The 14,778-nt window shown below is 51.0% G+C and overlaps 2 long non-coding RNA genes across 2 annotated transcripts in view; one reads left to right on the forward strand and one right to left on the reverse strand.

Annotated features, from left to right (window-relative positions):
• Positions 1-14,778, reverse strand: part of LOC144671632 (uncharacterized) — a 408,427-nt gene that overhangs the window by 376,858 nt on the left and 16,791 nt on the right. The gene's annotated exons all lie outside the window — the stretch shown is intronic.
• The window catches only part of LOC144671631 (uncharacterized), a 95,807-nt gene that overhangs the window by 37,196 nt on the left and 43,833 nt on the right, over positions 1-14,778 (forward strand). The window lies entirely within an intron of this gene.

The raw sequence follows: 14,778 nt of genomic DNA on the forward strand, positions 1-14,778 counted from the left end.
ACAACCCTCCCTATCTCTGTAACCTCCGCCAGCCCCTAAAACCTTCCCTATCTCTGAAACCTACTCCAGCACCCTTCAAACAACCCTATCTATGTAACCTCCTCCAGACCCCAACAACACTCCCTATCTCTCCAACCTCCTCCAGCCGCTACAACCCTCACCATCTCTGTGACCTCCTACAGCCCCTACAACCCTCCCCATTTCCCCAGTACTGGAGCCAGACCGCATGAATAGATACCCAATTCTCCCACACAAATCTTACAGCCACACCATCATACAAACATACTGACATAGGTACATACAATTTAAGAGCAGGAGTAGGCCATTCGGCCCCTCGAGCCTGCTCCATCATTTGATAAGACCATGGCTGACCTGTTTGTGGTTCAGCTCCACTTTCCTCTCTAACCCCTGTACCCTTTGACCCCCTCGCCAATTACAAATCTGTCTAACTCAGTCTTGAATATATTCAGTGACACTGTCTCCACTGCTCTCTGAGGAAGAGAATTCCACAGACTGACGACCCTCTGAGAGAAAGAATTCTCCTCACCTCCATCTTGAATGAGAGACCCCTTTTTTAAAATTGTGCCCCCTAGTTCTAGTCTCTCCCACAAGGGGAAACAACCGCTCAGCATCCACCCTGTCAAGTCCCCTCAGAATCTTATCTGTCGCAATAAGATCACCTCTCATTCTTCTCAACTCCAATGGATACAGGCCCAGCCTCTCCAACCTTTCCTCATAGGATAACCCCCTCATCCCAGGAATCAGTCAAGTCACCCTTCTCTGAATTGCTTCTAACACACTTATATCCTTTCTTAAATAAGGAGACCAAAGCTGTACACAGTACTCCAGATGTGCTCTCACCAACGCCCTGCACAACTGTAGAAAAACATCCCTACTTTTATATCCCATTCCCCTTGCAATAAAGGCCAAAATTTCATTTGCTTCCCAATCACCTGCTGTACCTGCAGACTAACATTCTGTCATTCATACACCAGGACACCCAGATCCCTCTGCACTGCAGAGTTCCGTAATCTCTCTCCATTTACACAATATGCTACTTTTCTATTCTTCCTGCCAAAGTGGACAAGTTCACATTTTCCCACATTATACTCCATCTGACAATTTTTTGCCCACTCACTTAACATGTCTATAATGCTTTTCAGACTCCTTATGTCCTCTTCACAACTTACTTTCCTACCTATCTTTGTGCCATCACCTAATTTAGCAACCATACCTTTGGTCTCTTCATCCAAGCTATTGATATAAATTGTAAGTAGTTGAGGTCCCAGCACTGATGTCAATGTCACTCCGCTAGTTACATCCTGCCAACCCAAAAATGAAAAAAATTGATCCCTACCTTATACTTCCTGTTAGCCATCCAATCCTCTATCCATGCCTCCCCCGACACCATCAACTCTTACCTTGTGTAGCAACCTTTGAACTGGCACCTTATCAAATGCCTTTTGGAAATCCAAGTACACCACATCTACAGGTTCCCCCTTTGTCCACATTGCTTGTTACATCCTCAAAGAACTCCAATAAATTTGTCAAACACAATTTCCCTTTCACAAAACCATGTTGACTCTGCCTCACATTTTTCCAAGTGCCCTGCAATAACCCCCTTAATAACAGATTCTAACATTTCCTTCTGACAGATGTTAAGCTAACTGGCCTGCAGTTTCCTGCTCTCTGTATCCTTCCTTTCCTGAATAGAGGAGTCACATTTACTATTTTCCAATCTCATGGTAACTTTCCTGAATCTAGGGAATTTTGGAAAATTACAACCAATGCGGCACCGATCTCAGCAGCTACTTCTTTTGAGACCCGAGGATGAAGTTTATCAGAACCTGGGAACTTGTCAGCTTTTAGTTTTAATCATTTTCTCAGCCCCTTTCTCTGGTGACTAAAACTGTGTAAGTTCCTCCCTCCCTTTCACCACTCGATTTACAAGCATTCCTGGGATGTTATTTGTGTTTTCTACACTGAAGGGAGAAACAAAATATCTGTTTAATGCGTCTACCATTTCCGTATTCCCCATTATTTTCTCATTGTTGCTATTATTATTATTATCATGAATAATAAACTCCCTGACCTTATTTGCCCCATGCCAACGTGCTCGCGGCTCAGATAGTAACACAGAGATTAGTGCCTTTTTGGTTCTGCTTTTCAGTTTAACCCACAGCTGCTCATACTCCCTCAGAAGTCCTGCCGATGCCATTGGTACCCACGCGGACCACGACCACTGGGTCCTTCCTCTCCCACTCCAGGTTCCTCTCCAGACCCGAGGAGCTGTCCTTAAGCCAGGAACCGAGCAGGCAACACAACCGTTCGCAGAGAACTGTCTTTATTCTCCTCACCAAACAGTCCCCCCACGATCATTACATTCCTATTTACAGCCCACCTCCCTCCACTCGAATGGCGTCCTGCAGCATGATGCCTTGGTCAGTTCGCTTGTCCACACTGCAGCCCCCACTTTCATCCAGACCAGCTGCAAGGGCCTCGAGCCTGTTGGACAAGTGCAAAGGGCTGAGGGCCCCCCCACTTCTAACTCCTCGGCCCCCAAGCTTGCCTCACCCGCAGTCACGCCCTCCAGTCCCTGAGCACCGACCCAATCAGAGGACTCCAGCCTAAGGGCTGTGACCGCCTCTGGGGACAACACAATCCAGGTGTCCACACCTCTCCACCTCCTGCACCCTAGATGCATCGCAGAGTCCAAAGCCCGGACTCCAGCTCATTAGTCTCTGAGCTGGAGTTCCTCGAGCTGCGGACACTCACGGTAGATGTGTCACACAGGGACTCTCCATCCCTTGTGGGCTGCACCTTTTTGCCTCATCACATCCCCGCGAAGCACCTCGGTGATGGGGGGGGACGTTTTACTTTGTCCAAGACGCTATCGGAATGCAAGTTTTTGTCACAACTTTCCTACACTTCAGCTGTGGGACATTGAACATCTGGCGTTTGGGGTGGACGTGTCCAGTAATGGTGATTGATTGTCCAGTAATGGTGATTGATTGTCCAGTAATGGAGATTGATTGTCCAGTAATGGAGATTGATTGTCCAGTAATGGAGATTGATTGTCCAGTAATGGTGATTGATTGTCCAGTAATGGTGATTGATTGTCCAGTAATGGAGATTGATTGTCCATTAATGGTGATTGATTGTCCAGTAATGGAGATTGATTGTCCAGTAATGGAGATTGATTGTCCAGTAATGGTGATTGATTGTCCAGTAACGGTGATTGATTGTCCAGTAATGGTGATTGATTGTCCAGTAATGGAGATTGATTGTCCAGTAATGGTGATTGATTGTCCAGTAATGGTGATTGATTGTCCAGTAATGGTGATTGATTCAGGGTTTGTGCCTGGACAACGTATCAATACAGACCTGAGGTCAACAGCTACAAGCGTCTCTCCATCCAGAATTTGCTTCTCAAATGAGGTTTTGAAGCTGATTCATGATTAGCCACGTACGATTACTGGGTCTGTCACTTTAAGCAACATAAATAATGGACAGGGGCTTCACTGGGATCAATACCTGCGCTGGGATAAGCTGTAAGATGCAAGCTTTCCTCTTCACCCTGCTCCTGGGAGCGGCAAGTATGATCACAGATATACTGAAATGTGTGAGTGGGGGTCCACAAGCGTGGCTGCTTGTCTGGCAATGTCTCCTCTCCCTGGCTACCCATCCCCATTCCTTTCCCTGGCAACAGGCTGAGACTGAACCTGTCAGCTTGTAACCTCGGGGTCACATTTGACCCCCAGATTTGCTCACTGTCAAACCATTCCTATTTCCACCTCCGCAACATTGCCCAGCTTCACCCCGACCCCGTCTCCTCTCATCTCATCTACTGCTGAAACCCTCATCCAATCCAGCATTGCCCCCAGATGCGGCTATTCCGACAAATCCCTGACTGTTCTCCCACGTTCCACCCTCCGTCAACTTGAGGCCATCCGAACCTCTGCTGCCCGTGTCTTAACTCGCACTGAGTCCCACTCACCTATCATCTCTGGTGCTCACTGACCAGCATTGGCTCCTGATTAGCAACATATTGATTTTAAAATTCCTCCAGCCCTACAACCCTCCCTATCTCTGTAACCTCCTCCAGCCCCTACAACCCTCCCAATCTCTGTAACCTCCTCCAGCCCCTACAACACTTCCTATCTCTGTAAACTTCTCCAGCCCCTACAACATTCCCTGTCTCTGTAAACTCCTCCAACCCCTACAACATTCCCTATCTCTGTAACCTCCTCCAGCCCCTACAACACTCCCTATCTCTGTAACGTCCTCCAGCCCCATCAACCCTCCATATCTCTGTAACCTCTGCCAGCAGCTACAACCCTCCCTATCTCTGTAACTTCTCCAGCGCCTATAGCCCTCCCGATCTCAGTGATCTATTCCAACCCCTACAACCCGCCCTATCTCTGTAACCTCCTCCAGCATCTACAACCCTCCCTATCTCTGTAACCTCCTCCAGCATCTACAACCCTCCCTATCTCTGTAACCTCCTCCAGCCCCTATAAACCTCCCTATAACTGTAAACTCCTCCATCCCCTACAAAACTCCCTGTCACTGTAACCTCCTCCAGCCCCTTCAGCACTCCCTAACTCTGTAACCATCGCCAATCCGTTAAGCCCTCCCTATCACTGTAACCTTCCCCAACGCCTAAAAGCGTCGCTATCTCCGTAACTTCCTCCAGCCCCTACAAACCTCCCTATCTCTGTAACCTCCTCCAGCCCCTACAACCCTCCCTATCGCTGTAACCACCTCCAGCCCCTACACACCTCCTTATCTCTGTAACCTCCTCCAGCCCCTACAACCCTCCCTATCGCTGTAACCACCTCCAGCCCCTACACACCTCCTTATCTCTGTAACCTCCTCCAGTCCCTACACCCCTCCCTATTTCTGTAACCTCCTCCAGCCCTATGACCCTCCCTATCTCTGTAAACTCCTCCAGCCCCTACAACACTCCCCATCTCTGTATCCTCCTCCAGCATTTACAATTCTCCTTATCTTTGTAACCACCTCCAGACCCTGCAACTCTCCATATCTCGATAACCCCCTACAGCCCTGACAACACTGCCTTTCTCTGCAACCTACTCCAGCCCAAACAACCCACCGTATCTCTGTAACCTCCTCCATCACCTACAACACTCACTAACACCCAAATTCCTCCCGCCCCTAAAACCCAACCTATTTCTATAACCTCCTCGAACCCCTACAACACTCTCCATCTGTAACCTCCTCTAGCCCCTACAAAACTCCCTATCTCTGTAACCTCCACCCAACACTAAAACACTCCATATCTCTGTAAACTCCTGCAGCCGCTACAACCCTCCCTATCACTGTAACCTCATCCAGCACCTGCAACCCTCCCTATCTCTGTAACATCCTCCAGCCCCTACAACCATCCCCATCTCTGTAACCTCCTCCAGCAGCTCAAGACTCCCCATCTCAGTGAACACCTCCAGCCCCTACAACCCTCCCAATCTCTGTGACCTCCTCTAGCCCCTACAACCATCCCTATCGCTGTAATCTCCTCCAGCACCTACAACCTGCCTTGTCTCTGTAACCTCCTCCAGCCCCTTCAAACCTCCATATCTCTGTAACCTCCTCTAGCCCCAACAACCCTCCCTATCTCTATAACCTCCTCCAGCACCTACAACACTCCCTATCTCTGTAACCTACTCCAGCCCCTACAACTCAATCTATCTCTAAAACCTCCTCCAGCACCTACAACTCTCCCCATCTCTGTAACCTCCTCCAGCCCCTACAACCCTCCCCATCTCTGTGAACACATCCAGCCCCTACAACTCTCCCCATCTCTGTGAACTCCTCGAGCACGTACAACCCTCCCTATCGCTGTAACCTCCTCCAGTCCCTACAACACTCCCTATCTCTGTAACCTTCTCCAGCCCCTACAACACTGCCAAACTCTGTAAGCTTCTCCAGCCCCTACGACACTCCCTATCTCTGTAAACTCCTCCAGCCCCTACAACACTCACTATCTCTGTAACCTCCTCTGGCACCTACAACACTCCCTATCTCTGCAACCTCCTCCAGCCCCTAAAACTCTCCCCATATCTGTGACCTCCTCCAACCCCTACAACAATCCCTATTTCTGTAACCTCTTCCAGCCCCGACAACCGTCCGCATCTCTGGAACCTCCTCCAGCCGTACGAACCTCCCTATCTCTGTAACCTCATCCAGACACTACACCCCTCCCTATCACTGTAACCTCCTCCAGCCCTACGAACCTCCCTATCTCTGTAAACTCCTCCAGCCCCTACAACACTCCCCATCTCTGTAACCTCTTCCAGCATTTACAATTCTCCTTATCTTTGTAACTGCCTCCAGACCCTACAACACTCCATATCTCGATAACCCCCTACAGCCCCGACAACACTGCCTTTCTCTGCAACCTACTCCAGCCCAAACAACCCACCGTATCTCTGTAACCTCCTCCAGCACCTACAACACTCACTAACACCCAAATTCCACCCGCCCCTACAACCCAACCTATCTCTATAACCTCCTCCAGCCCCTACAACACTCTCCATCTGTAAACTCCTCCAGCCCCTACAAAACTCCCTATCTCTGTAACCTCCACCCGCCACTAAAACACTCCATATCTCTGTAACCTCCTGCAGCCGCTACAACCCAACCTATCTCTGTAACCTCATCCAGCACCTACAAACCTCCCTATCTCTTCAGCCTCCTCCAGCCCCTACAACACTCCCCATCTCTGTAAACTCCTCGAACCCCCACAACTCTCCCTATCTCTGTAACCTACCCCAGCCCATACAACCGTCCGTATCATTGTAACATCCTCCAGCACATACAACCTTCCCAATCTCTGTGACCTCCTCTAGTCCCTACAACCCTCCCTATCGCTGTAACCTCCTCCAGCCCCTACAACCTGCCTTATCTCTGTAAAATCCTCCAGCCCCTTCAAACCTCCATATCCCTGTAACCTCCTCCAGCCCCTACATCCCTCCTTATCTCTGTAACCTCCTCTAGCCACAACATCCCTCCCCATCTCTGTAACCTCCTCCAGCCACTAAAATTCTCCTTATCTTTGTAACCTCCTCCAGCCCCTACAACACTCCCTATCTCTGAATCCTACTCCAACCCCAACAACTCAACCTATCTCTATAACCTCCTACAGCACCTACAACAAACCCCATCTCTGTAACCTCCTGCAGCCCCTACAACACTCCCCATCTCTGTAACTTCCTCCAGCAGCTACAAATCTCCCTAGCTCTGTAAACACCGCCAGCCCCTACAACCCTCCCCATCTCTGTAACCTCCTCCAGCAGTTACAACCCTCCCCATCTCTGTGAACACCTCCAGCCCGTACAACCCTCCCTATCGCTGTAACCTCCTCCAGTCCCTACAACACTCCCTATCTCTGTAACCTTCTCCAGCCCCTACAACACTGCCAAACTCTGTAACCTTCTCCAGCCCCTACAACACTCCCTATCTCTGTAAACTCCTCGACCCCCTGCAACACTGACTATCTCTGTTACCTCCTCTGGCCCCTACAACACTCCCTATCTCTGCAACCTCCTCCAGCCCCTACAAACCTCCCTATCTCTTCAACCTTCTCCAGCCCCTACAACTCTCCCCATCTCTGTGACCTCCCCCAGCCCTACGACCTTCCCTATCTCTGTAGACTCCTACAGGCTTTACAACAATCCCTATCTCTGTAACCTCTTCCAGCCCCGACAACCGTCCGCATCTCTGTAACCTCCTCCAGACCCTACACCCCTCCCTATCTCTGTAAACTCCTCCAGCCCCTACAACACTCCCCATCTCTGTATCCTCCTCCAGCATTTACAATTCTCCTTATTTTTGTAACCACCTCCAGACCCTACAACCCTCCATATCTTGATAACCCCCTACAGCCCCTGCAACACTGCCTTTCACTGCAACCTACTCCAGCCCAAACAACCCACCGTATCTCTGTAACCTCCTCCAGCACCTACAACACTCACTAACACCCAAATTCCTCCCGCCCCTACAACCCAACCTATCTCTAGAACCTCCTCCAGCCCCACAACACTCTCCATCTGTAACCTCCTCTAGCCCCTACAACTCTCCCTATCTCTGTAACCTCCAGCCGCCATTAAAACACTCCATATCTCTGTAAATTCCTACAGCCGCTACAACCCTCCCTATCTCTGTAACCTCATCCAGCACCTACAAACGTCCCTATCTCTTCAACCTCCTCCAGCCCCTACAACACTCCCCATCTCTGTAACCTCCTCGAAACCCCACAACCCTCCCTATCTCTGTAACCAACCCCAGCCCATACAACCGTCCGTATCAGTGTAACATCCTCCAGCACATACAACCCACCCTATCTCTGTAACCTCATTCCAGCACCTGCAACCCTCACTATCTCTGTAACATGCTCCAGCCCCTACAACCATCCCCATCTCTGTAACCTCCTCCAGCAGCTCAAGACTCCCCATCTCTGTGATCACCTCCAGCCCATACAACCTTCCCAATTTCTGTGACCTCCTCTAGTCCCTACAACCCTCCCTATCGCTGTAACCTCCTCCAGCCCCTACAACCTGCCTTATCTCTGTACCCTCCTCCAGCCCCTTCAAATCTCCCTATCTCTTTAACCTCCTCCAGCCCCTACATCCCTCCTTATCTCAGTAACCTCCTCTAGCCCCAACAACCCTCCCCATCTCTGTAACCTCCTCCAGCCACTACAATTCTCCCTATCTCTGTAAACTCCTCCAGCCCCTACAACCCTCCCTATCTCTGTAGCCTCCTACAGACCTTACAACAATCCCTATCTCTGTAACCTCTTCCAGCCCCGACAAGCTTCCGCATCTCCGTAACCTCTTCCAGCCCCTACAACACTCACTAACTTTGTAACGTCCTCCAGCCCCTACAACCCTCCCTATCACTGTAACCTCCTCCAGCCCCTACAACACTCCCCGTTTCCCCAGTACTGGTGCCAGACCCAATGAATAGAAACCCAATTCTCCCACACAAATCTTACAGCCACACAGTCATACAAACATACTGACATAAGTACAATCAGAGGACTCCAGCCTAAGGGCTGTGACCGCCTCTGGGGACAACACAATCCAGGTGACCACACCTCTCCACCTCCTGCACCCTAGATGCATCGCAGAGTCCAAAGCCCGGACTCCAGCTCATTAGTCTCTGAGCTGGAGTTCCTCGAGCTGCGGACACTCACGGTAGATGTGTCACACAGGGACCCTCCATCCCTTGTGGGCTGCACCTTTTTGCCTCATCACATCCCCGCCAAGCACCTCGTTGGGGGGTGGGGGACGTTTTACTTTGTCCAAGGCGCTATAGGAATGCAAGGTTTTGTCGTAATTGGCGTGCAGGGTGGACGTGTCCAGTAATGGTGATTGATTGTCCAGTAATGGTGATTGATTGTCCAGTAATGGTGATTGATTGTCCAGTAATGGAGATTGATTGTCCAGTAATGGAGATTGATTGTCCAGTAATGGTGATTGATTATCCAGTAATGGTGATTGATTCAGGGTTTGTGACTGGACAACGTATCAATACAGACCTGAGGTCAACAGCTACAAGCGTCTCTCCTTCTAGAATTCGCTTCTCAAATTAGGTTTTGAAGCTGATTAATGATTAGACACGTCCGATTGCTGGGACTGTCACTTTAAGCAACATATATAAAGGACAGGAGCTTCACTGGGATCATTACCTGCGCTGGGATAAGGTATAAGATGCAGGCTTTCCTCTTCACCCTGCACCTGGGAGTGACAGGTATGATCACAGATATACTGAAATGTGTGTGTGGGGGTCCACAAGCGTGGCTGCTTGTCTGGCAATGTCTCCTCTCCCTGGCTACCCATCCCCATTCCTTTCCCGGGCAATAGACTGAGACTGAACCTGTCAGCTTGTAACCTCGGGGTCACATTTGACCCCAGATTTGCTCACTGTCAAACCATTCCTATTTCCACCTCCGCAACATTGCCCAGCTTCACCCCGACCCCGTCTCCTCTCATCTCATCTACTGCTGAAACCTTCATCCAATCCAGCATTGCCCCCAGATGCGACTATTCCGACAAATCCCAGACTGTTCTCCCACGTTCCACCCTCCGTAATCTTGAGGTCATCCGAAGCCTGTGTCTTAACTCGCACTGTGTCCCACTCACCTATCATCTCTGGTGCTCACTGACCAGCATTGGCTCCTGGTTAACAACATATTGATTTTAAAATTCCACCAGCCCCTACAACCCTCCCTATCTCTGTAACCTCCTCCTGACCCTACAACCCTCCCTATCTCTGTAACCTCCTCCAGCCCCTACAACCCTCCCTATCTCTGTAACCTCCTCCAGCCCCTATAACCCTCCCTATCTCTGTAACCTCCTCCAACCCGTACAACCCTCCCTATCTCTGTAAACTCCTCCAGCCCCAACAGCCCTCCCTATCTCTGTAACCTCCTCCAGCCCCTACAACACTCCCTATCTCTGTAACCTCCTCCAGGACGTACAACCCTCCCTATCTCAGTGACCTATTCCAACCCCTACAAACCGCACTATGTCTTTAACCTCCTCCTGCCACTATACTCCTCCCTATCTCACTAACCTGCTCCAGCCACTACCACTCTCCCTATCTCTGTAACCTCCTCCACCCCTTGCAACCCTCCCTATCTCTGTAACCTCCTCCAGCGACTATAGCCCTCCCTATCTCTGTAACCACCTCCAGGACATACAACCCACCCTATCTCAGTGAGCAATTCCAACACCAACAAACCGCCCTATCCCTGTAACATCCTCCAAATCCTACAACCCTCCCTATCTCTGTAACATCCTCCAGCCCTTACAGCTCTCCCTATCTCTGTAACCACCTCCAGCCCCTACAACCCTCCCCATTTCTAGAATCTCCTCCAGATTCTACAACCCTCCTGACCTCTGTAACATCCACCAGCTCTACAACCCTCCCTATCATTGTAAAATCCTCCAGCCCCTACAACTCAACCTATCTCTATAACCTCCTCCAGCACATACAACACTCCACATCTCTGTAACCTCCTCTAGCCCCTTCAACCCTCCCTATCTCTGAAACCTCCTCCAGAACCTACAAACCTCCCTATCTCTTCAACCTCCCACAGCCGCTACAACCCTCCCCATCTCTGTAACCTCCTCCAACCCCCACAACTCACTCTATCTCTGTAACCTCCTCCAGCCCCTACAACACTCCCTATCTCCGTAAACTCCTCCAGCGACTATAGCCCTCGCTATCTCTGTAACCTCCTCCAGCATGTACAACCCTCCCTATCTCAGAGACTTATTCCAACCCCTACAAACCGCCCTATCTCTGTAACCTCCACCAGCCCATACAACCCTCCCGATATCTGTAACCTCCTCCAGCCCCTAAAACCCTCCCTATCTCTGTAACCTCCTCCAGTCACTTAAGACCTCCCTATCTCTGTAACATCCTCCAGCCCTTACAACCCTCCCCATTTCTGTAATCTCCTCCAGACTCTACAACGCTCCTTACCTCTGTAACATCCTCCAGCCCTACAATGCTCCCTGTCACTGTAAAATCCTCCAGCCCCAACAACCCTCCCCATCTCTGTAACCTCCTCCAGCCCCTACAATTCTCCTTATCTTTGTAACATCTTCCAGACCCTTCAACCCTCCCTATCTCTGAAACCTCCTCCAGAACCTACAAACCTCCCTATATCTGTAACCTCCGACAGCCCCCACATCTTACTGTATCTCTGCAACCTCCTCCAGCCCATATAACCCTCCGTATCTTTGTAACATTCTCCAGCCCCTACAAACCTCCCTATCTCTGTAACATCCTCCAGCCCCTACAACCCTCCGCATCTCTGTAACCTCCTCCAGCAGTTACAACCCTCCCCATCTCTGTGAACACCTCAAGCCCCTACAACCCTCCCCATTTCTGTGACCTCCTCCAGACCCTACAACCCTCCCTATCACTGTAACCTCCTCCAGACCCTACACCCCTCCCTATCACTGTAACCTCCTCCAGCCCTACGACCCTCCCTATCTCTGTAAACTCCTCCAGCCCCTACAACACTCCCCATTTCTGTAGCCTCCTCCAGCATTTACAATTCTCCTTACCTTTGTAACCGCCTCCAGACCCTACAACCCTCCCTATCTCTATAACCTCATCCAGCCCCGACAACACTGCCTATCTCTGCAACCTACTCCAGCCCAAACAACCCACCCTATCTCTGTAACCTCCTCCAGCACCTACAACTCTCACTAACTCCAAATTCCTCCTGCCCCTACAAACCAACTTATCTCTATAAACTCCTCCAGCCCCTACATCACTCCCTATCTCTGTAACCTCCTCTTGCCCCTACAAATATCCCAACCTCTGTAACCTCCTCCCGCCAGTAAAACACTCCATATCTCAGTAAACTCCTGCAGCCACTACAACCCTCCCTATCTCTGTAACCTCCTCCAGCCCCTACAACACTCGCCATCTCTGTAACCTCCTCGAACCCCCACAACCCTCCCTATCTCTGTAAGCTACCCCAGCCCATACAACCGTCTGTATCATTGTAACATCCTCCAGCATATACAACCTTCCCTATCTCTGTAACCTCCTCCAGCACCTGCAACCATCCCTATCTCTTTAACATCCTCCAGCCCCTACAACCATCCCCATCTCTGTAAACTCCTCCTGCCCCTACAACCCTCCTTATCTCTGTAACCGCCTCTAGCACCTAAAACACTCCCCATCTCTGTAACCTCCTCCAGCCCATACAACCCTCCGTATCTCTGTAATCTCCTCCAGCCCCTACAACCATCCCTATCTCTGTAACATCCTATGGCCCCTACAACCATGCCCATCTCTGTAACCACCTCCAGCAGTTACAACCCTCCCCATCTCTGTGAACACCTCCAGCCCCTACAACCCTCCACATCGCTGTGACCTCCGCCAGCCCCTACAACCCTCCACATCTCTGTGACCTCCTCCAACCCTTACAACACTCTCTATCTCTGTCACCTTCTCCAGCCACTACAACGCTGCCAAACTCTGTAACCTTCTTCAGCCCCTACAACACTCCCTATCTCTGTAAACTCCTCCAGCCCCTACAACACTCCCTATCTCTGTAACCTCCTCCAGCACCTACAAACCTCCCTATCTCTGTAACCTCCTCCAGCACCTACAAACCTCCCTATCTCTTCAACCTCCTCCTGCGCCTACAACCTTCCCCAACTCTGTGAACACCTACAGCCCCTACAACCCTCCCCATCTCTGTGACCTCCTCCAGCCCCTACAACCCTCCCTATCTCTTTAACCTCCTACAGCCCCTACAACCCTCCGCCTCTCTGTAAAATCCTCCAGCCCCTACAACCCATCCCCTTTCCCCAGTACTGGTGCCAGACCCCATGAATAGAAACCCAATTCTCCCACACAAATCTTACAGCCACACAGTCATACAAACACACTGACATAAGTACAATCAGAGGACTCCAGCCTAAGGGCTGTTACCGCCTCTGCGGACAACACAATCCAGGTGAACACACCTCTCCACCTCCTGCACCCTAGATGCATCGTAGAGTCCAAAGCCCGGACTCCAGCTCATTAGTCTCTGAGCTGGAGTTCCTCGAGCTGCGGACACTCACGGTAGATGTGTCACACAGGGACCCTCCATCCCTTGTGGGCTGCAACTTTTTGCCTCATCACATCCCCGCGAACCACCTCGGTGGGGGTGGGTGTGGGGGTGGCGGGGGGGGGGTGTGGGAACGTTTTACTTTGTCCAAGGCGCTATCGGAATGCAAGTTTCTGTCGTAATTGGTGTGTAACTCTTTTCGAGTCAAAACAATTCACTAAATTAACAATAACAAGGGGTAAATCAGGCACAGCCCCTAATTCAGGTCAGCTGTAAAACCAAGGACAAAGTTTAAAGGAAACTTACAAACATTAAACCAAAATGTGATTAAAGGGGTCAACAAAACACCTCAGTCCCCGTGGTGCCCACCGGGCACGGAGGCCTCGATGGTGCCGGCAAACACCGCGTGCTCCCTTTCCAGGGACACCCGGCCGCGAACGTAGCCGCGGAAGAGGGACAAACAATCGGGCGGGACTCCCCCCTCGATCGCCCGCTGCCTGGACCTGTTAATGGCCAACCTGGCCAGGCCCAGGAGCAGGTTCACGAGGAGGTCCTCCTCCTTCCCGACCCCCTTCCGCACCGGGTGTCCGTAGATCAGGAGCGTGGGACTGAAGTTCAAACAAAACAGCAACAGAAGGTTTTTTTAAATAAGTAAAAAGGGAGTGCAGCCTACAACACCCAATATAAACGTGGTCCACGGACTCCACCAGACCGCAAAAAGAGCAGGTGTCTTGGGAGTCCGTGAACCTACACATTCTACGATTATAGGGGACTGCTGCATGCAACACCCTCCAACCCAGGTCCCCGATAGAAAGCGGGAGAACACCTCTGTAGAGGGCCTCCCATCGGGGGCCTCCGCCGCCGGACGGCAACAAGGCACGCCAGGGCGTGTCCGGGCGGCGGACCAGGGCGAGAAAATGGTAGGTGTGCAGCAGCAGTCCGTACAGAAAACCCCTCCGCACCGTGCCAAATGGCAGGGAGGGCATGTCCCCGAGGCGGCTCATATTATTGCGGGGCACCGGCACCCGAGGGAGGGTTCGGGGCTTGGGGCCAATGTGGAATTCCGTCCGAACAGGGGAACGTTCAGACGGAAGACCACCGCGCACCTGGGCCACCTCGAGACCTAAAATGACTTTGGGTCCGAGCACGACCGTCCTAAGGTCTTGGAT

The sequence above is a fragment of the Cetorhinus maximus genome, chromosome 33, assembly GCF_964194155.1.
Source record: "Cetorhinus maximus chromosome 33, sCetMax3.hap1.1, whole genome shotgun sequence".
In the NCBI taxonomy this organism is placed as follows: domain Eukaryota; kingdom Metazoa; phylum Chordata; class Chondrichthyes; order Lamniformes; family Cetorhinidae; genus Cetorhinus; species Cetorhinus maximus.